Source organism: Giraffa tippelskirchi, chromosome 4 (assembly GCF_054371585.1).
Source record: "Giraffa tippelskirchi isolate mGirTip1 chromosome 4, T2T-mGirTip1v1.2.pri, whole genome shotgun sequence".
NCBI classification, from domain to species: Eukaryota; Metazoa; Chordata; class Mammalia; order Artiodactyla; family Giraffidae; genus Giraffa; species Giraffa tippelskirchi.
In genome coordinates this window covers 171,589,224-171,611,270 of record NC_137278.1, presented here as the reverse complement: position 1 = coordinate 171,611,270, position 22,047 = coordinate 171,589,224, and the positions used below count along the sequence as shown (strand labels likewise).

The 22,047-nt window shown below is 48.9% G+C and overlaps 1 non-coding gene and 1 pseudogene across 1 annotated transcript; both read left to right on the top strand.

Annotated features, from left to right (window-relative positions):
- The first annotated feature begins 4,606 nt into the window (after nucleotides 1-4,606).
- Nucleotides 4,607-4,710, top strand: LOC145504048 (U6 spliceosomal RNA). The gene has a single exon (XR_014052039.1). It is a non-coding gene; the product is annotated as a U6 spliceosomal RNA (small nuclear RNA).
- Nucleotides 4,711-11,469: 6,759 nt separating this feature from the next.
- Nucleotides 11,470-11,680, top strand: LOC145545963 (serine palmitoyltransferase small subunit A pseudogene; annotated as a pseudogene).
- The last annotated feature ends 10,367 nt before the right edge of the window (nucleotides 11,681-22,047 follow it).

Here is a 22,047-nt window from a genome sequence, read left to right as displayed (position 1 = left end):
GCCTCCCCCACAGCAGCCCCACAAGTCGGGCATTTTCATCACTGCTCCTGTTCACACACCAGACCCACAGAGGGAGCTTGGGGACCTTGTCCAGGACACAGAGCCCCCAGACACCTGGACTGGCTCTGCTCCTGCACTGCCCCCCTCACCTTATAAAAGGGAGTATGTGATGCTAACTCCACAAGAGGCTGACAAAGCTGGTAGCGTCAGCAATCTTTACACAGGAGGCACTGATGCAGAGTTGAGTAACTCAAAAATGCCCAGCAAGTAAGGGCTGGGGCTCGATTTCAGAGCTGAGCACCCTGATGCCTGAGCCCAGGCCCTTCCCTTGCCATTGGCCTCCACTACCACTCCTTAAAAGGTGCCCTTCGCCAAGCACTTTCTCTGTGCATGACCTCATTTAATTCCTCTCTTGTGAGGCAAGTGTTTCCATATTACAAGTGAAGGAACCGGTTTGGGGAAATTGACTTGCCCAAGGTCATATCTAAAAAGTGACAAGGCCAGATTTGAACCCATATGAGGGACTGGCCCCTCTACCCAACCCGAGTAGGTGTGGAGCTGGGCTGGCAAAGGCCTCAGGGTGGAGGCAGGGCCCCTGTGCTGCCCGGAGCTCCCTGTCCTTAAAAGGTGTGCTCCAGGGTGAGGTGAGCTGGAGCGGCTGCCTCCCAGGTTGGCATCTCTGCCCGTGAGGCTGTTCGTGGTGTGAGTCACTGGCTGGGCACACAAGATCCTCAGGGTGATCCCGTCTGACTAATTCCACGGCGCTGATCTCACCGGGACGCTGCTGGCTCTGCATCCCCGGCCCCACTGTTGTTGCCCTCTGGGTGCCTCGGACTCCTGGGCCTGTGAAAGAGGGGTTATGAGCATGCAGCTGCAGGGCCTGGCAGCCACGGGGGCACCCCCTACCCCTCTGAAGCATAGACACCTGCAAAACCCTCTCAGCCCTGAGACGTCTGGGATGTGGCCTCTGTACCTCTACTACTAATACCAAGTTTACCCAGTTGATCTGGAGGTGGAGATGGAAGCTTGAGTTTGTAGAGTTTATGTTCTCTGCTGTGACCCTACCACTCCCCTGCCAGGCAATTCTTCCCATTACACAGATGAGGAGACGGAGTGCCAAGTGACATCAGTGGAAAGGCCAAGACCCTGTTTTCAATAGGATTGCTAAGCACCAAAGAGCCTTAGCAGGTCTTAGAAGCACTAGGATGGATGAAGGGTGGTCACTATTGTGGGTGCCTTCTAAACATGGGAGGGAAAGTGACCACAGCCTCAAGAAGCTTGCACTTCAAGTTTGTTGTTTTTGTTTGGTTGGTTGGTTTTTAATATTTATTTATTTGACTTTAGTTGTGGCACATGGGATCTTTACTTGTGGCATGTAGGATCTAGTTCCCTGACCAGGGATCAAACCCGAGGCCTCCTTCACTGGGCACGCAGAGTTTTAGCCACTGGACTACCAGGGAAGTCCCAGTTGGTTGTTGTTTAGTCACTAAATCGTATCCAACTCTTTGCAACCCGTGGACTGTAGCCCACCTGGCTCCTCTGTCCATGGGATTCTCTAGGCAGGAATACTGGAGTGGGTTGCCATTTCCTCCTCCAGGGCATCTTCCTGACCCAGGAATCAAACCTGCTTCTTCTGCATTGGCAAGCGGATTATTTACTTGTGTCTTAAGCAATAATCCTTATTTTTACACAAAGCAGTACAAAACAAAGCAATTCCTCAAAGGGTGACTTGGAGCTAGAAAATCCATCCTAAGTGTGAAAGTGTTAGTGTTAGTTGGTAAGTCGTATCCAACTCTTCGTGACCCCATGGACAGTAGCCTGCCAGGCTCCTCTGTCTATAGGATTTCTCAGGCAAGAATACTGGAGTAGTTTGCCATTTCCTTCTCCAGGCAGGTGGATCCTTTACCACTGGTCCACCTGGGAAGCACTTATGCTTTAAGACAACAGAGCAAGGGGCAGTGGGTCACCCTGAATGAATGTCAGAGTGTGAGGAGTCTGGAGTATCGTCTAGACCCTCAGAAGGGCGCAGAGAGGGGGAAGACTTGTCCAGGTCACAGAGTGTTTATGATGACTGGGACCTGAAGCCAAGTGCCTTGAATTTAGCCAACCATAAAATGGAATGGAAATGAATCACAGCCTTTTCTTCACTGGGCTCCAGGAGCGGGGAGCAAGCAGGCCGGCAGTGTCTCTGAGAAGGGCAGTTTGCGGGGTCAGGACCTGCTGGTCAAGGGGTTGTTGTTGGGGCTGTGCCAGTGCCCAGCCCAGCACGCGCTGCCTGTGGGGGAAGGGCCCACAGCAGCTCAGTGCCTACCCCAGCTGCCTGGGGAGGGCTTCTCCGGTAAGTGAAGGTAATTTGGCCAGGCTACCTACAGGAAACCCGTGCAAGCCGTGGGCTGGAAGCGTCCAAAGAACAATGTCAGCAGAGAGCAGGATGCCGTGAACGAGCCGGGCTTCCAGGCATGCTGTCGCAGTTCCTCTCCACTGCCTGGAACACCGGGTGCAGGCGTGACCTTGAAACCCGGTCCCTAGCCTGGCTTACATGGCTCTGCCGGAAATCTGGGAGCCTTCCTTCCCCAGCTTTTTGGAAGCTGGGTGCCGCCACCAGCCACCACACGATGGTGTAAGTGGGGAAGAAAGAATCAGATCTGGGTTCAGGTCCTGAATTCACCATCCACTAGTAGACCAGCCTTGGGCACATGGCCTCACCAGTCTCAGGCTCAGTTGTCACAGCAGCAAAACGGGGAAAATGGTGGCTAGCCCTCCTTGAAGGCTAGATGTCACATGCGTCATCTCACTGAGTCCTCATAGTGAGGTAGGGACTATCTTTATTGCCATTTCACAGATGAGGAAACTGAGGCCCAGGGAGCTTTAGTAACTCTTCATGAACAGGTGTTGGAGCTCAGATCTGAACTCAGATATGTTTGATTCCAATTTCTCTGGGTTCTCACTCATTAGCTATACTGCTTTCACTTTGGGGGAAAGTTTTCCACCATTCTGAGGCTTGATTGCACCATCTTCAAACTGGGGCTAAAAATAATCACCACGGAATGAGGATTAAACATGCTGGACCCACTTGCGGGTGCTCAAGAAGTGTCCTTTGCTTTGCTTTTTCCCCTCCCCCAGCTTCCCCCAACTCTAAGCTTCATGTTAAACAGGAAACACCAGGCTTCCCGAGATAGAAATAAGGACCCCAGCACCTCACCATGGGAGGAGTCTGTTACTGTGCCAGGCAGTGGGCCTTACCTTTGGCTCTGTGTCCTGGCTCTGACCCCCGCCGCCACCCCCCTCGTGGTGGTGACCTCACCCTTGGAGAATGCCCACTGGAATTCACCCTGAGTCTGGTCCCCTGGTCTCCATGCCTCCGAGCCACTTCTGACCCAGCCTCTCGCTCAGCCTCTAAGCCAGCCATCCACACAGCCACCAATGGGTATGAGCCAGGATGCCGTTGCTACACAGCTGCTAGTCAGGTCCCCACCTTCGGCCGGCTTCCTGGCTGACCACAGGCGTGTAGCTGTCTGTCTCTGGCTGGCTGCCTGCCTCAACCACCAGCAGGCAGGCAGTTTGGCATGGATCCCTTTGTGTCCCACGTTGCCAGGTACACCACCCACATCTAAGCCTCCCAACACCCACGTGAGGTAGCAACCATTGTTTCCATATCACATACAAGGAAACTGAGGCCCAAAGAGATGGTGTGATATGCCCAGGCACGAGGGAATAAAATGAGAGTGTGGGGGCCAGACCCCAACCCCCTGGCCTCCCCCTTGGCCACTCTCCGATCCCCAGGGGAGTCACAGCATCCCTGTCCTCATGCCAAGAGTGGGGACTTTGGGCCTCTCTTTTTTTCTTTTTTCTTTTGGGCCTCTCTCCTTCATCTGCCTTCACCACCCTGGCCCCAGGCAGGAGGCAGAGGAGTCCTTTGCTTGGGAGCTACTCCTAAAGCTGCAGTATTCTCTCTAGTCCCAACACGGTGGCTTCACCCCCTAACCTCAGCCAGCTGGTGTGTCTGGATGCCTTTCTGGGCTGCCTGATGCTAGGAATTAGGAGTCAAAGCAGAGGAGGACAGAGCCGTGCCCTCAAGAATCGTACAGCAAGCACATGGATACAATGTAAAGTATAAATGCCAGAGTAGCAACAAGTAACAAATACCATCATAATGATAAAGCACAGAAAGAGTGGAAGCCCTGATAAGGAGCAAGCCTGCAGGGTTGGGTAATACATAGAGGGGTTTTGTTTGGGAGAACTGGATAAGAGTCAGAGGCAGGTACTGGGAAGAGTATTTCAGGCAGAGGGAACAGCATGTGCAAGGGCACAGAGATGGAAAAATAACATGACTTATCCGTCCCAGGAGGAAGGCGGGGATGCCAGAGGCTGAGTGGGGCACCACCAAGGGGGATGGAGCTAGGCTTTGAATAGGGCCTTGGAGTCACAAAGACCTAGTTCCAGTGAAAGGCATCCCCCTCACTAGTCAATCCTCATTTTTCCTCATCTCTGAAATGGGAAAATAGTATATAACTTCCTTATGGTTGAGAAATTGAGATGAGACAATATATGTAATGTTGGAGCATGGTGCTGTTATGCGGTAAGCATCGTGTTAAAAGTGTGTAGGGTGCTGACTTCAGCGGCACATATACTAAACTTGGAATGATACAGAAATTAGCATAGCCCCTGTGCAAGCAAGACATGCAAATTTGTAAAGTATTCCACATTTTGGAAAGAAAAAAGTTCCTAGGACTTCCCTGGTGGTACAGTGATTAAGAATATTCCTGCCTGAGGAGAAGGGAGGAGAGGGTGAGATGTATGGAAAGAATAACATGGAAACTTACATAACCATACGTAAAATAATTTGCTGTATGGCTCAGGAAACCCAAACAGGGGCTCTGTGTCAACCTGGAGGGGTGGGATGGGGAGGGAGATGGGAGGGAGTTTCAAAAGGGAGGGGATATATGTATACCTATGGCTGATTCATGTTGCTGTTTGACAAAAAACAACAAAATTCTGTAAAGCAATTATCCTTTGATTAAAAAAATGAATTAATTTAAAAAAAAAAGAGAATATTCCTGCCAATGCAGGGGACACAGGTTTGATCCCTGGTCCAGGAAGAACCCACATGCCTTGGAGTAGCTATGCCCATGCGCCACAACTACTGAAGCTTCATGCCCATTTCTTGCTCCACGAGAGAAGCCACCACAATGAGAAGCCACAGTGAAGAGAAGCCCCCGCTTGCCACAACTAGAAAAAGCCCATGCCTAGCAATGAAAATCTAGTGCAGCCAAATTAAAAAATATTTGTGCTGTTGAAGTAAGTTCAATCCCTTAAACCAGAGATTGAAACCACGGTCCTTGCATTGCACTGGACCACCAGGGAAGTCTCCCAGATTTTATTTTCATACAAGGTTACCAGTCATATTGGGTCATTTAAATGATCATTCCTAAATGATTAAATTGGATCATTTAAATGATCATTAAAAATGATCAAATAAAGTTCATTTTAACTTAATTTCCTCTGTCATCTCTTTTTGCCTTTTGGCCACCTGGAGCGAAGAGCAGACTCATTGGATAAGACCCTGATGCTGGGAAAGATTGAGGGCAGGAGGAGAAGGGGATGACAGAGAATGAGATGGTTGGATGGCATTACTGACTCGATGGACATGAGTTTGAGCAAGCTCTGGGAGTTGGTGATGGACAGGGAAGCCTGGTGTGCTGCAGACCATGGGGTCACAAAGAATTGAACACAACTGAGTGAATGAACAACAACCTCTGTAATGGCCACATCTGCAAATACAGTTACATTCTTCTTTTTTCTATGCTACATTTTTGACCACATTCTGAGGTGGTAGGGGATTAGGGCTTCAAAAGATGAATTTGAGGAGACACAGATTAGGCCATAAGAGCCTGTTATGGAGTGTAACAGTAGTGGCTAACACAAGGGTTCCAGGCACGGCTTGTTTAGATACTCTGTGTATTAACTCTTTCAATACACAAATAACCCTAGCAGGTAGGTCCTATTGTGACATCTAGTTTATGGAGGAGAAAAACAAAGCTCAGAGCAGTTTAGTGACAGCCTCAGGTCACACAGCTGGGAAGGGGCAGAGACAGGATATGAACCAGACCATCTGACCCCCCAGGGTCCCGCTCTCCTCCCTTTCAGCCTTCCTACCACCCCACAACAGTGGTTCTCTGCATCCCCACAACCATCCTTCAGGATATCCCGGACTGGGGATCGTTGCTCAGCTAGGATCACACCCTTACTTTTCCCTCACCATCCAACAGTAAGGTGCTTTTTAGTTAACTTTTTTTATCCATTATTACAAGGCCACAATGAACAAGTTCAGACACAGAGCTTATTTCTTCTTTAGGATTTTATAGATGTGGGACTCCCAGGTCAAAGGGAGTATTTTATGATGATTGAGAGCCTCAGAGAAGTGTTCCTGGGCCTGAAACCTGAGCTGGAGCCAAACACCTGCACCACCCACCTACTTTGGGGGAGGGGAGACTGAGATGCAGGAATGCCATCAGACCTGCCCCACCTCAGCCACCATTTAGTCCCTGCCACTTTTGCCTTAGAAAGTTCCAAGCCCCCCAAATTCTGGCATTTCTGACACTTCCCAAGTCCAAAGTAACAAAGTTGTTTGTTCTTTTTTTTTGGCTGAGCTGTGCTGCATATTAGATCTTAGGGATCGAACCCTTGCCCCCTGCTTTGGGATTGCAGAGTCTTAACCATTTTTATAAAGATCTGCTGATGGTCATGGGTCTGGGATGGGACCTGGGATGTGCATTTTTAAAGCTCTCGTAATTCAGATGCAGAGGATCCTGGTCTAGTCTTTGAGAAAACGCAGTTCTGAGGATCAAAGCCCTCTTTAAGCCACTCCTAGCTCCTAGCTAGGCTCCTAGCTGCTCCTAGCTCAGCTCTTCCTTGGACTGCCTTCTATAGGGCCAAGAACAGACAAGGACTCTGCCAAGATGAATGAGTGAAGGAATGACTGGAGCATGTAACCTACCAGGGGGTTGTTCCACGCCTCGCCTCATGCCTGGTCTTGTCCTCATCCTTATCCCACCTCCCAGACCTCATTACACCTTGTGGCTCAGCTGGTAAAGAATCTGCCTGTAATGAGGGAGACCTGGGTTCGATCCCTGGATTGGGAAGATCCCCTGGAGAAGGGAAAGGCTACCGACTTCAGTATTCTGGCCTGGAGAATTCCATGGACTGTATAGTCCATGGGGTCACAAAGAGTCAGACATGACCGAGCAACTTTCACTTTCAGGGGTAAAGAACCCACCTGCCAATGCAGGATACGTGAGACATGCCGGTTCGATCCCTGGGTCAGGAAAATCTCCTGGAGAAGGGCACGGCAATCCACTCCAGTATTCTTGCTTGGAGAATTCCATGGACAGAAGAGCCTGGTGGGCTATAGTCCATAGGGTTGCATGAGTCAGACATGACTGAAGCAACTTAGCATCCATGCATGCTCTCTCCTCACGTAGGGGGCTTGACTGAACCCCAACACCTCTGCCACTTCCCCTGTGACTTTTGGCACCTCTCTGTGTCCCTGGGCCACCAAGTACTCCCCCTGTTGACAGGGATGTGTTAGGTACTCTCATGTTATTTCCTGCATTAATCATTTCCATCTCACAGGGAACCTAAAACCTATTGGTGTCATTTCATGGGTAGGGGGGCAAAGAGCTCCTTTATGTCAGCATGGAGGACAATTCAGCAAGAACAAAGTGGTAGATATGCATGCTAAGTCACTTCAATTGTGTCTGACTCTTTGTGTTCTGTAGACTGTAGCCCACCAGGCTTCTCTGTCCATGTAATTCTCTAGGCAGGAAGACTGGAGTGGGTTGCCATTTCCTCCTCCAGGGAATCTTTCCTACTCAGGGATCAAACCCATGTCTCTTATGTCTCCTGCATTGGCAAGCGGCTTCTTTAAAAGTGGTAAATAAGAAGTGATTTTATTAGAATAGGATGCCTGTGAGATTTACAAGTGGGCAGGTGAGAAATGCCGTACCCAGAGAACTTAGTGGGCTACAGTTATATAATCAAAGAAAAAGTGGGGAGGGGGAGAAAATCTTGGTCTTTTTTGCATAGACATCAGGTTTCCATCATCAGTTCCTCCTCCAGGTTGAGCAGGGGAGTTTTTTTGGTCCCTGTGTGATCAAGCTAGGTCCACAAATTGTTGTTTTTTATGCATGTAGAGAGCACGTCCTAGGAATCATTAACTTACTGAGCTCACTGGGCAGGGTGTGGGTCTCATGCCACCATTGTTTTATTGTTCTGGGGCATGTCCCATGCTTCTGTTGCATGGTTTTGTTGTTAAGGAAGACTGCTTGATTTTGTGGTTAAGCAAACCTGCTTTCTTGAGTAATCATTAACTTACAGGGGTCTCCTATATTTTTCTACTTACAATTCCCTAGTGGGATTAACTATTTAATCACCTCCTTTGTCCTTTCATTCTGTCCCTATCAAACCTGTGATGCTGAAATAAAGGAAGGGAGCCACCAAGGCTGGGCCAGGAGAGGAAGAAAGAAACCAGAGAGGGTGTGGGCCTTGCCTGGGGTCAACCAGCAAGAAAAGAGAGTCCTGAGCTGGCTCTGGGTTCTCACTGTCAGTTTTTTGTCTTTTTTTTTTAATTTTATTTATTTATCTGGCTGCGCTGGGTTCTTAGCTGCAGCATGTGGGATCTTATTTTCCCAAGTAGGGATCCAACCCAAGCCCCTGCACTGGAAGTGCAGAGTCTTAACCATTGGGCCACCAGGGAAATCCCCCCACCCACCCACACTGCCTGTTTTGAAGCTGCTCTTGACCAAGGCTGATAGGGAGGTTGATGGAGAGAGAGTATTTCTATAAGAGGGGAGGGGAGCAGGAACTAGTGCGCCTGGGGGTGCCTTCTCCATGTCCAGTCCCCCCCTCCAAAAGGCCTTGCCTTCCGTGTCTGCATTTGCTTGCCTTGCTGTGTACTACGTGGCTGGGGGAAGGAAAGGAGCTTCATGGTGGCTGCAAGTGAGGGACTGGCTGCCTAGTGGGCCTGATTGGTGTTTGTTCAGCCCTTAGCCCTGACTGCCCAGCCACAGCCAGGCCAACATTAGGGCTGCAGCTCTCAGGCCCACAAGAGTGGGCGTCTTCTCAGCGAGGGGGAGACACACAGGCTGTGTGGGGCCAGCCCAGGCCCTCCCTGTACTGGCACTTGCCCCAGAGCCTCTGGGGAACCAGCAGAGAACAGCTCCCCACAACAGCGGCCCCAGAGGATGAGGCCAGCAGGGGCTAGGGTAGCCTGGGAAGATGAGCCTGTTTGAACGTGAGGCCGGGGCCGTGCCCTCACTGTGTTCGGGAGGGCTTGGCCTCTGATGCCTCCTCTCTGGAGGCTGCATTTCCCAGAACCCCGTTGGCCCTGAGTTGTTGATCTCGGGGACAGGAAGGCCCTCAGAGACCAGCTCTCACTCCCTGGTTAATGGAGGAAACCAGGCCCAGTGAAGGAAAGGGGGAGGGGAGGAAGACGGGGTGGGAGCCGAAGGCCAGCAGGGGAGGGGCCAGGTCAGGAGGCGGCTCTTCAGAGACCCTTTCCAGCTGGCCAGCCACCAGACCAATGCCACATGTCCATGCGTCCATCTCCCCCAGCAGCCTAAGAACGCCGAGGGCGGGGCTGGTTGCCTTGTCTGGTCCCCAGAGTGTCTGTGAGTCTGTCAAAGTAAGTTGAAGGCATGTACAAGTCTGTATGTGCCCCAGCATTGTGCTGTGAGTCTGATTTTGGAGTAAGAAAGAGTAAGAGGCCTACCCAGGTGGCTCAGTGGTAAAGACACCACCTGCCAATGCAGGAGACACAGGTTCAATCCCTGATCCGGGTGGATCCCACATGCCACAGAGCAACTAAGCCCGTGTGCCACAACTATTGAACCTGTGCTTTGAGCATGGGAGCGGCAACTACTGAAGCCTATGGTCCCTAGAACCTGTGCTCCATGACGAGAAAAGCCACCATGATGAGAAGCCCACACACTGCAGCTAGAGAGTAGTCCCCTCTCACAACTGGAGAAAAGCCTGTGCATCAATGAAGACCCAGCACAGCCAAAAATAAATAAAATTATTTAAAAGGAATGAAGAGTAAGAGGGAGAATGATTTTTTTTTTTTTTACCTGCCCAGACCCTCTGGCCAGGAGAGCATTGTTTCCTCTTCAGGAAACTCACTAAAATACTTGGGGACAATGACATGGGCCCAGGGGAGGGCAGAGGTGGGGGTCCTCAGAGACTAGGGTTTGGAACTTGATCTGGGGTGACCAACCATTCTAGTTTGCCTGAGACCTAAGGGTGTCCCTGGGACACAGGATTTTGAGTGCTAAAAGGGGAGAAGCCTTAACTCTGCCACTCACTGTCATTTCACCTCTGCATGCCTCAGAGGTTCACCTGGATCATGAGATCAATAGCTATCCTATGCCCCTCCTGGGGTGCCCTGAATCTTAGGGTAGGGGTTGTGGAGGGAAAGTTAGAAGATACTATCTCCCAGCAACTATATGCATGCAAAGTCACTTCAGGTGTGTCTGACTCTGCAACCCTGTGGACTCTAGCCTGTCAGATTCCTCTGTCCATGGGATTCTCCAGGCAAGAATACTGGAGTGGGTTGCATGCCCTCCTCCAGAGGATCTTCCTGACCCAGGGATTGAACCTGCATCTCTTATGTCTCCTGCATTGCAGGCTTTACCACTAGCACCATCTGGGAAGCCCTCTCCCAGCATATGTGAAGTCTATTTTCTCATTGTAAGTGGTGGGGGACCACCTCCTCCCCTCCCTCCACAGCCTGAAATTCACTCACTCACCACCAAGTACAAAAAATCACCAGCTACTCTGTGCCAGGCACAGGGTACCCACAGGCAGAGAAGGAAAAGCCCAGCCCTCAGGGAACTCAAAGTGTGTGTATGGATATTTAGAACACAGTCAGGTGAATCTGGTTCAACACACTGTCTTGAGCACCGTACGGACATTAACTCACACACAATAACATAGTGAGGTGGGCATTATTTTATCTGCATTTTGCAGGTGAAGAAATTGCAGCTCAGAAAGATTAAGTAATCAGCAGAGAAGTCACAGGAAGAACACTAAGATACCTTTTTGCAGGATGAGCATATGTCTGAGTGTGTGCGAGGGAAAGGCTTTCTTCCTTAAGAAGGAAGCGTGGGACACTGTTGATGCCTCTAGGGAACAGCCCTGTGTGCTAAGCTTGAGAGGGTTGACACTGCAGGGATGAAATGTTTTTCATTTCTTTCTTTCTTGTTTCTTTGGCTGGTATATTGACAAAAGATAGCTTAACAGGAGAAAAACAAACAAAAGTTTAATAATATATATACCTTCTGTGTACATGGGAGATTTCCCATGAAACTGAGTAACTCTCAGAAATAGCCAAAAGCATCACCTTAAATATCATCTTCAGCTCAGGCAAAAGAAGATATTGGGGGAGAGGCTGGCCGGACAGACTGACATTTGTCTGCAATGCCAGAGGCACAGGCCTGGAAGCTAATGTCCTGGGTTCTATTACCAGTAGCTGCTGGTCACAGCTCTCTACAAGCTGGAGCCCTGGGAGCGGACTGTGTTCAATTCCATTCTGGTTCACATCGTGGGGATGGCACTGCACACAGGACATGTCTTCATGCCTCAACAAATCACGGCAATGCTGCACTGCTTAAAAACTGTGCAGTGACCAGGATGTAACCGAAATCAAGAGGTTCCTTAGGGAAGAGTCACCATCTGAAGCTGGAATGAGACTTCATCAGATGTCGTAAGAAACTCTACTAGACATCAACATAACCAATTCTGTGAACATATATAAAGACCAAAATTCATGAGTAGAACAAGAAAACAATTCTTACTCATGTGTTGTGTCTTTTATTTTTAAGGAAGCTCTTGTAGCTTTTGTCTATTTTAATATTGTCATTTGTACTTTAATATCAGTATTTTCTTAACTTTTATGACTGTTTCAGTATTACTCAGTGAAAGCTTTTCTTAACATAACTTTGAGTACATTTTAATTGCCTTCTATTTCTAATACCAAAGTCATTAGTTGTGCTTCATCATTCTTGCTATGATGTGGCATATACATCTGCCTGGAGATATTTCTACTCTTGACCAAATTTTTGTGAGAAAAAATTCAAGATTTGGGGTAGGGGGCTAAGAAGGGAGAATATTTAATTGCGAACTATTTACAAAACATTTTTCTGTAATTTTGAACTCAGGAGTACAGTTTTAGCAGTCTGCACTCTACTTGTATCACCATTTGCTTTAAAACTATTAAAGTGTTTCTTAACAATGAAAAAAGAAAGATCTTGCTAATGTTAAAATAAGGAACATTTCACCTTTTAAATATTTAATTCTTTGTGGATTCACTTCCAAAAAACTTTGGTGATTGTTCTTACAACAAATGGCTGTTAAGTAGCATTATTAGAAAGTGCTTACATACTGTAGTTTTTAATATAAGATAAATAGTTTCATCTCAGGGCCATTAGTAACAATGTACTTCCTTAAATTTAGTTTCATGATTGTAATGGGTGCTACAAATGACCTGGTCTTAATGATGCAGATCATCACAATGGTGTGATCACTCACCTAGAGCCAGACATCCTGGAATGTAAGTCAAGCAGGCCGTAGGAAGCATTACTATGAACAAACCTGGTGGAGGTGATGGAATTCCAGATAAGCTATTGCAAATCCTAAAACATGATGCTGTGAAAGTGCTGCACTCAATATGTCAGCAAATTGGAAAACTCAGCAGTGGCCACAGGACTGGAAAGGGTCAGTTTTCATTCCAATCCCAAAGAAAGGCAATGCCAAAGAATGTTCAAACTACCATACAATTGTGCTCATTTCACATGCTAGCAAAGTTATGCTCAAAATTCTTCAAGATATGCTAAAAATTCTTTAAGTTAGGCTTCAGGAGTATGTGAATCGAGAACTTCCTGATGTACAAGCTGGATTTAGAAAAGGCAGAGGAACCAGAGGTCAAATTGCCCATATTCTTTGGATCATAGCAAAAGCAAGGAAATTCCAGAAAAAACAATTACTCTTGTTTCATTGACCATGCTAAAGCCTTTGACTGTGTGGATCACAACAAACTGTGGAAAATTCTTAAAGAAATGGAAATACCAGACCACCTTATCTTTCTCCTGAGAAACACATATGCAGGTCAAGAAGCAACAGTTAGAGTTGGACATGGAACAATAGACTAGTTCAAAATTGGGAAAAGAGTACATCAAGGCTGTATATTGTCACCCTGCTTATTTAACTTCTGTGCAGAGTACATCATCAGAAATGCCAGGCTGGATAAATCACAAGCTAGAATCAAGATTGCCAGGAGAAATATGAACAACCTAAGATATGCAGATGATATCACTCTAATGGCAGAAAGTGAAGAGGAACTAAAAGCTTCTTGATGAGGGTGAAAGAGGAGAGTTAAAAAGCTGGTTTGAAAGTCAACATTCAAAAAACTAAGATCATGGCATCTGGTCCCATCACTTCATGGCAAATGGAAGAGGAAAAAAGTGGAAGCTGTGACAGATTTTATTTTCTTGGGCTCCAAAATCACTGCAGACAGTGACTGAAACCATGAAATGAAAGGATCCTTGCTCCTTGGAAGGAAAGCTATGACAAAGACCTAGACATCATATTAAAAGAACAGAGACATCAATTTGCTGACAAAGGTGCCTATAGTTAAGCTATGGTTTTTCCAGTAATCATGTATGGATGTGAGAGTTGGACCACAGAGAAAGCTGAGCACTAAGAATTGATGCTTTTGAATTGTGGTGCTAGAGAAGACTCTTGTTCTTTGGACTACAAGGAGATCAAACCAGTCAATCCTAAAGGAAATCAACCCTCATTGGAAGGAATAATGCTTAAGCTGAAGCTCCAGTGCTTTGGCCACCTGACAGGAAGCTCAGACTCATTGGGAAAGACTCTGATGCTGGCAAAGATTAAAGGTAAAAGAAGAAGGGGGCAGCAAAGGATGAGATGATTAGATAGCATCACTGACTCAAAGGACAAGATCTTGAGCAAACTCAAGGAGATAGTGAAGGACAGGGAAGCCTGGTGTGCTTCAGTTCATGGGATTTCAAAGGGTCAGACATGACTGAATGACTTAACAACAACTTCCTTAAATTTAGTTCCGTGATGGTATTGGGTGTACATTGCAATATGATGAGGTGAATTGTTACAGACGATAACAAAAAGAAATATAAACTTGGTTAAAATGCTCTCACCCTTTGTATTGTTTATTTTTTCAGATTTTCATTCCTTTAAAATAGCTACCTATTTCTTTGGTGTAAACTCATTAAATTAAACAAAAAGGATGTGGGGACTAGAGAGTCAGTTATGAAAGTTTACCAGGAAAAGTACAGTAAAAGTGGGTGAGGCTGTTATGCATATTTAAGTCCTTACCTCCTCCTTGGATAAGTGTTTCTAGAAAGGTAGAGCCATCCTATTTTCCCTGGTGGCTTCCCAGGTAGGGCAGTGGTAAAGAATCCACCTGCCAATACAGGAGATGCAAGAGATGCAGGTTTGATCCCTGGGTCGGGAAGATCCTCTGGAGTAGGAAATGGTAACCTCCTCCAGTATTCTTACCTAAAAAATTCCATGGTGAGAGGAGCCTGGTGGGCTACAGCACATGCGGTGGCAAAGAGTGGGACACGGTTGAAAGACTGAGCACAGGCTCTCCCTGGTACAAAGAGGGAGATACCCTTACAGAAAGAGATTTCCCTTATAAATGTAACTGTTTCTTACAAAAAGGTAACTTATACTCAGTTTTGGAGAAGGCAATGGCACCCCACTCCAGTACTCTTGCCTGGAGGGTCCCATGGGTGGAGGAGACTGGTAGGCTGCAGACCCGTGGGGTCGCTGGGAGTTGGACATGACTGAGCGACTTCACTTTCACTTTTCCCTTTCATGCACTGGAGAAGGAAATGGCAACCCACTCCAGTATTCTTGCCTGGAGAATCCCAGGGACGGGGGAGCCTGCTGGGCTGCCGTCTATGGGGTCGCACAGAGTCGGACACGACTGAAGCGACTTAGCAGCAGCAGCAGCAGCAGCATACTTAGTTTTTAGAGCTTCTCTCATGTCTGTTGTTCTTATTCTTTTAATAATCAGCTTAAAATAATCAATAGACCAAAGAGGTGTATTTTGGGGTGGTATATTTTGCTGCTCTTCAAGGCAGCCTGCGGGCACCTGGGCGGCTGTGAAGGGCAGTAAGGAGTGGAGGTCACAGAAGACACCATTGAACAGATTAGGGTAGAAAAAGGATCTGGACTGTGAGGAGAGCCTGGAGGGAGAAAAGAGGAGGCCAGGTGACCAGCGGACTGACTCCTGCTGGACACTTCCTCTCAGGTTTGGAGTCTCCTCCCACCAAGAAGTGCCCAGTCAACCAAACACTTCTGATAGGATCAATGGCTACTGTTTAGCCAGGCCCTGGGCTGAGGTTACAGAGACTTCCTAAGTTAGAAAAGGCACTACTTGGTACAGCCCTGGCCAGTAAGGTGCACCAGCTGACTGTAAGGCCAGGTGAGTGAGTGCTCCAAGATGTGGTCACTAAAGGTACCCCCGTGCCCCGCCCTCCCCTCCCCCAGGTACCCTAGTAAGGGCCTGCCACCGCGGTGGGTGAAGAAGCCCGCCCACAGTCACAAAGGGAGTCGATCAAGTTTAGCCCGTGTGAAACGGGGCCGACGCGGGTCTCAGCCTGGAGGCGGACGCGGGGGGTGTCCCCAGAGAGACTCTGGGCACTTGGGGGCATCACTGCAGGAGCCTGCCTGCCCTTGCAGAAAAGTTGCCCGCAGACGTTCGGTGTGGCTTAGGGGCGGGGCCGCAGGGTAGGACGCCCGCCCCGCCCGCGCCGGCCCCTCCCCGCCCGCGCTGAGCCTGTCCTTATAAGGTGAGCGCTGCCAGCGCGTCCCATCTGAACGGCTGTCGTCACCTGCGTTCGTCTGTCGGCCTCCTGATGCAGCCCGCCCGCCGGGGGCAACCTTCCAACGCCGCGCCTCCCAACGCCTTCCTGCCGGGAAGCGCGCGCCTCGCCTTGCCTCCTGGGGAGGCGATCCGCGGGCTTCCGCTCCCATTGGGGTGCGCACGACCCCCCGACCGCTCCCGGCCCGGCCCCGGGTCCGAGCACTTTCCCCGGCTCCATCCCGCTCATAGGAGCCTTAGGCTGGCGGAGCAAGCGAGCAGGGATGGTTGAGCCGGCGAAGCGGGTAGTGCTGGACTCCTCGAAAGTTTGGAGTCTGGTGGGAGAAATACCAGCCTCCTTTCAAGGACGGCACAGCCCACTCCGCGCCTGCTAAGTGCCTGGCATCAAACTCGACTTTTAAAAAGTCAATCGCCCCTTCCAACTTGCGTGGTATGGCTTAGTAAGAACAAGCACTCTAGAACCACATGACTTGGGTGCAAAGGTAGCTTACTGGCTTCTCGTCCCCAAAGGTCGCAGGTAACCCGAACCCCGGGTGTCTGTGACTCTGAGTTCAGCTTTAGCCCTTGGATTTGTTTTCCAGTGTTAGGGGGCATAGTTGCAGTTTTAAAAAACAACACTGCACTGCTTTTCCACATTGCAGTAAATCCTGGTTAACGACAGGAAGAACGTCTTGCCGGATTTCCCTGACATCTTAGCAATCTCTTTTTAGCAAAGCAAAGATTGGGTCTCAGCCTGGAACCCTTGGGCAAGAGAAAGAAGCTAGGTAAATTCAAACACATGACTCTGAGAGAGAGAGAGAGAGAGAGAGAGAGAGAGAGAGAAATGATTTAAGAGTTTCCATCCAGAGTTTAAAATTGCTATTTATGGCAGTTGGCTTCCCATATATACATGGTCGTGACATATTCACTTAATGTTTTTAGTAGAAAATGTTCACACATACCAGAGTATAGAGAATAATAGTACAACGATCCTTCATACATTAATCTAATGTTCACTTTAAAAATACACGCATGTGTTAAAACATGAGGTGACTTTTTAGAAGAGAAAAATAAGACAAAAGTATAAAGAGTGCAGAGGCAAAACTGAGCTTGCTAACTGCCTGAGGCTTGGCGTGGACCTCCTGGGGATGTGCTGAGCCTGGCCAGTAAAGGAGGCCCTCTCCTGCTCACCTGCCATGAGAGGAGGGGAGATGGGAGCTGCTGTCTCCCGTTGAGAGCCCAGATTGGCCTTGGCCTTGGCCTAGCACACCTGCAAATTCCTCCATGCCAGAGCACCCCACTCGGCTGCCTCTAGATTCAAGTCTTTTCGCCTGGGTTACTTCTCCAATCGCTTTGTTGGCTGCCCACCTGTTGGCTGGGGCCACCTGGGCCCCAGGTGCCCATCTTGCACACTGGGTCCCTAGTGCCTGCCAAAAAAGACCCAGCTTCCCTGGTGGCTCAGGTAAAGAATCTGCCTGCAATGCAGGAGACAAGGGTTCAATCCCTGGGTCAGGAAGATCCCCTGAAGAAGGGAATGCCAACCCATTCCAGTATTCTTGCCTGGAAAATTCCATGGACACAGGAGCCTAGTGGGCTACAGTCCGTGGTGTCGCGAAGAGTCGGACATGACTGAACAACTTTCACTTAGCAGGGCAGCCTGCCAATGGTCTGGGGTTCACAGACTCCTCAGTCCTTTTTCCTACCACTTTCTCTTTACACTTGACTCTCAGGCCTGAAGCATTTGATCATTCAGGAAATGTTTAACTTGATAGGATGCAGCACCAAAAATGGCACTCAGCAGTGGTGAGCAGCGCAGCAAGGCACCGGCCGTGTCCTCTCTCCTAGAGCTGACTGTCTAATTTGTTTGTTGTTGTTCAGTTGCTCAGTCATGTCTGACTCTTTGCGACTTCATGAACTATATCACACCAGGTTTCCCTGTCCTTCACCATCTCCCGGAGTTTGCTCAGACTCATATCCATTGAATCTGTGATGCCATCCAACCACCTCATCCTCTGTCTAATGGGAGAGTTAAATACATAAGTGTAAGAAAATTATTTTAATGGGTCGTGTGCTATAAAGGACCTACAAAGTAGCAAGAGAGTTTTTGCCCTTTGCCTAGAAGACCTCCACCCCACTCTCATCTGCTCTGTCCTTTGCTCAGTGCCTCTTGCCATCCTCTTAGATGCTGGTACAGTGTCATCAGCTCTTTGGGGTCCCTTTGCATATGTCTTTACTAGAGTTTTGATCACACTGGGGTGGTGATTCACATGCCTGTCTCTCACATGCCTGTCCTCAAGGATATCCCTTACCCTGGTTGGTCTAGTGTTCTCAGTAGCTTGTAGAGTGCACAGTGCTAAGCAGGTGCACTGAAATTGTTGGATGACTATTAAAGCAGCAAGCCTTTGTCCCAGTCCCAGAGTAATCCAACCTTAAGTCAATATTCATTCAGTTATTTTTAAAGGAACCATTTCATTCATTTAGTAAATCAGAGTGTGCTAAGCTCCCCCCAACCTCCTTACGGACCAGAAGGTGAGTGCTGTGCTGTGACAAATCATGGGGCTGCCAACAATTAAGCAGTCACCTTGCCCAGTGGTGTGTCAAGTGAACAGGGCCTTCTTGGGTGAAGGCAAGATTGAGTGTCAGGCTGAGAAAATAGGGGAATTTGAAGGAGGCAAAGTGGTGTGAACATATGCAGCTGCTGGGGTGTGGTCCCAGTGGGGTGTGGCCCGCTGTGGGGTGTGTCTGGAACATGTGGTCTTCTGAGTGAGCCAGGAGCTGAGGCAGGTATGTTAGGGCCCGATGCGAAGGGCCTTTCATGCCAGCTCACTTTCTCCTGTTGGTGAACAAAGGGTTAGATATGGAATCTAAGTCAGTGACTGTTCAAGGTATTAGGTATAAAATAAGCTACAAGGATATACTGTACAACAAGTGGAATGTAGCCAATACTTTGTAATAACTGTATATGGAGTATAACTTTATAAAATTATGAATTACTATACTGTATACCTATGACATATAATATTGCACATCAACTATACTTCAATTTAAAAAAATTCCTTTTCCATCTGGGATCTCTGAGGCCACCTGAGAGACAGGAGAAAGCCATAGTGGGGTGGCCCCAACCCATCTTCCTTGGGTCTCAGAACACTGGAGCCAGAGGGGATCTTGCCAATGGAGGCCACCCCCCTGGTTTGATGGATGTGGAAATGGAGGTCCAGAGAGGGGCTGAGATTATATGGGGGTTAGTCTCATAGTGAGTCTGGAGACTCAGGCCCCTGGCTCCTAATCCAGTGCCCTCTTCTTTCCTTTGTTGTATCTTGGGGGTCTGTGGAAAGATGGAGGGTCTGCAAGAAATGTCCAGTCTGGAAGAAGCTGGGTTGTGTGCTAGCCCAGACCCCAACCTGGGAGACCCGTGTCCTGGCTGCACTCAGCCACCCTCTTTCAGTGAACTTTCTTGCTGGAGACACTGCCCTATGGGAGCTGCAGAACGAGGTGGAGGTGGGCGGGACCAGGTGAGCCCTGCAGCCCATGGCTCTGAGCCTGAGCTCTCTGCCCTTTCCTCTTGTGTGTGTGTGTGGGGGGGGGGGAGCCCTCCCCCACCCAAAGATAAGAGGAGACCCTTCTTCCTTCTCTCTCACACCCCTAGCCTGAGCCTGGAGGAGTGACTAGGGAGGATAAAGCCTGTGGGAACCTGTTTTACTTAGGAACTTGCTGCTTCCCTCGGGGCCTCAGGATTAGGGTAGTGGCTTCTAGTTCTTTCTTTCTGGAGACACTGGATATGGTCTGAAATCCAGGCAGGGGGCCCTCCCCGAGTCTTCCTGGCAACTTGGACCCTCATCACAGGTTTTGCCTTCTCAGTTCACTTACCTTTGCCATGTGGGTGTCGTGTCTCCAAGGGGACCCACAGCTTCTTGAGGGCTTTGAGACCCTTCTCTGGGTTTGAGACTCAGTGTCTGCAATCAGGGTATCTTACAGCAGGGAAGGATTGGGGCCTCTTCCCAAGGAAGGCAGTGCAAATCCTGGGTAAGATCTGGGACATTTTTTTTTCCTGTGAAGTCGTTCAGTCGTGTCCGACTCTGTGACCCTGTGGACTGTAGCCTGCCAGGCTCCTCTATCCATGGGATTCTCCAGGCAAGAATACTGGAGTGGGTTGCCATTTCCTTCTATAGGGGATATTCCCAACCCAGGGATCGAACCCGGGTCTCCCGAACCGCAGGCAGACTTTACTGTCTGAGCCTCCAGGGGTTCCATTTTTCCTAATATTTATATATTTATTGGTTGCACAGGGTCTTAGTTATAGCACGCAAGATCTTTAGTTGCCACATGCAAACTCTTAGTTGCGGTATGTGGGATCTAGTTCCCTGACCAGGGATCAAACCTAGGCATCTTGCATTGAGAGCCTGGAGTCCTATGTTGACATTCTCGGGAATGAAATGGCCAGGGTTGGGGAAGATTTCAGACTCTTGGGATTCAGGAAGGGTAATATCCATGGACCTCCCCAGGATGTTTCTTTTCCCGGTGATTTCTGTGCCTTTGGCTGTTGGTCCTGAATGAGATGACTTTCGGGGTTAGGAGTGTCTGAGATCCATCTCAGGAGTCCCACCAGTGGACTCCATCACGTCCTCTGCCGTGGCTGAGTTTGGGGACCACCTCTCCAGGCCCTCTCCTGGAGTGCTCTCTCATCAAAGTTTGGATTCTGGGAACAAAAGTTGGGGTGAGTCACAGGCCTGCCCCAGGATAGGAGGGGCAGCACCTTGTGACTGGTGTCCCACCAGAACCAAATGAAACGGGAGAAGGTGGATCTCCAAAGGAAGGGGTTGGTGTGATCAGAGCAAGGAGGTAAGAGAAGCAGGGGAGGCAAATCAGAAGCTTTCTAGCCAGGAATTTACCTATTGGTCCTAGACCTGGCCTCCTTGAAAATAAATTTCCTTCTCTACTTCCTTTCTCCTTTCTGAACTCTTTCCCTCCTTCCCTCTATTGAGTGCTTGCTCCATTTCTGGCCCTGGGAATAAAAAGATGAATCAAACTCAGGGCCATCCCTGGGGAGCTCTTCTAATCCAGATCAGCATACGCTGCTGTTCATCCATGGCAAGGCCAAGGCAGGCATTGCCAGTCAACCACAGAGCAATTTCCCTGGGAGCCTGGGCGTAATCTCAAGATCCTGCTCAGCATGGAGCTCCAGGCTGCCAGCGCTCATCAATTGGAGTTGGTCCAAAATATGGGAATTCTTTGCTGTGCCCGGTCCAAAACATTCCTCTTTCCCATAACATTTCTGACCTTAAAACAACAGAATTCCCCTAGACTCTCCACCAGGGTCATTTCTCCTCCTTAAGGACAATGGCATTGGGGTCTCCAACTCCTGAACTTCATGGTTGGGAGCCTGAGCACAGTTCCTACCGACAGAAGGACTGCATTTGAGTCCCATCCCTACCACTGTCCTTCTGAGCATCCCTGGGTTTGGGATGAGTGTTCTATGATGCTTGCAACACATGACCACACACTTAGTGGCTTAAAATAAAGCAAATGTATTATCTTACAATTAATTCTGGAGGTCAGGAGTCCAAAATGACTCTTATGGGGCTAATATCAAAGTGTCAGCAGGGTTGTGTTCTTTCTGGAAACTCTAGGGGAGAATCTGTTTCCTTGCCTCTTCTGGCTTCCAGAAGCTGTACACACTCCTTGGCTGATAGCCCCGCCCTCCATCTTCAAATCACAGCGCTCCAACCTCTGCTTCCTTTCTGACTCTCTGACTGCCGTGCTCTTCTTCAGCAGTGGTCTCTTGGTCTCTTAATGATAATAAACGCTGTGGCTTCGGGGCTCATGTGAGGTTTAGGTGGGATCAGGTCCATGAGAGCATCTTGCAAGTTGTAAAGAGTGGTCCAGATGTTAGAGCTTGTCCTCATGATTCTCCCAGGAGCCATCTGCAGAGGGGCGACCCTTGAATCTCAGGGACAAGTCACTGAGGAGATGTGCTAGCATGCTCCATGGATAGTCACGGTACTATAGACCCAGCAATGCTCCAGGTACACAGGGCTCATGTAATCTGAGGCTGCAGGTGGGGCTCAGCATCTGCATCAGGATCAGGACTTTTGACCCCTGGCCCAACACCTGCCCAGGCCACTTCAGGGGTAATCTGAGCAAGCCGC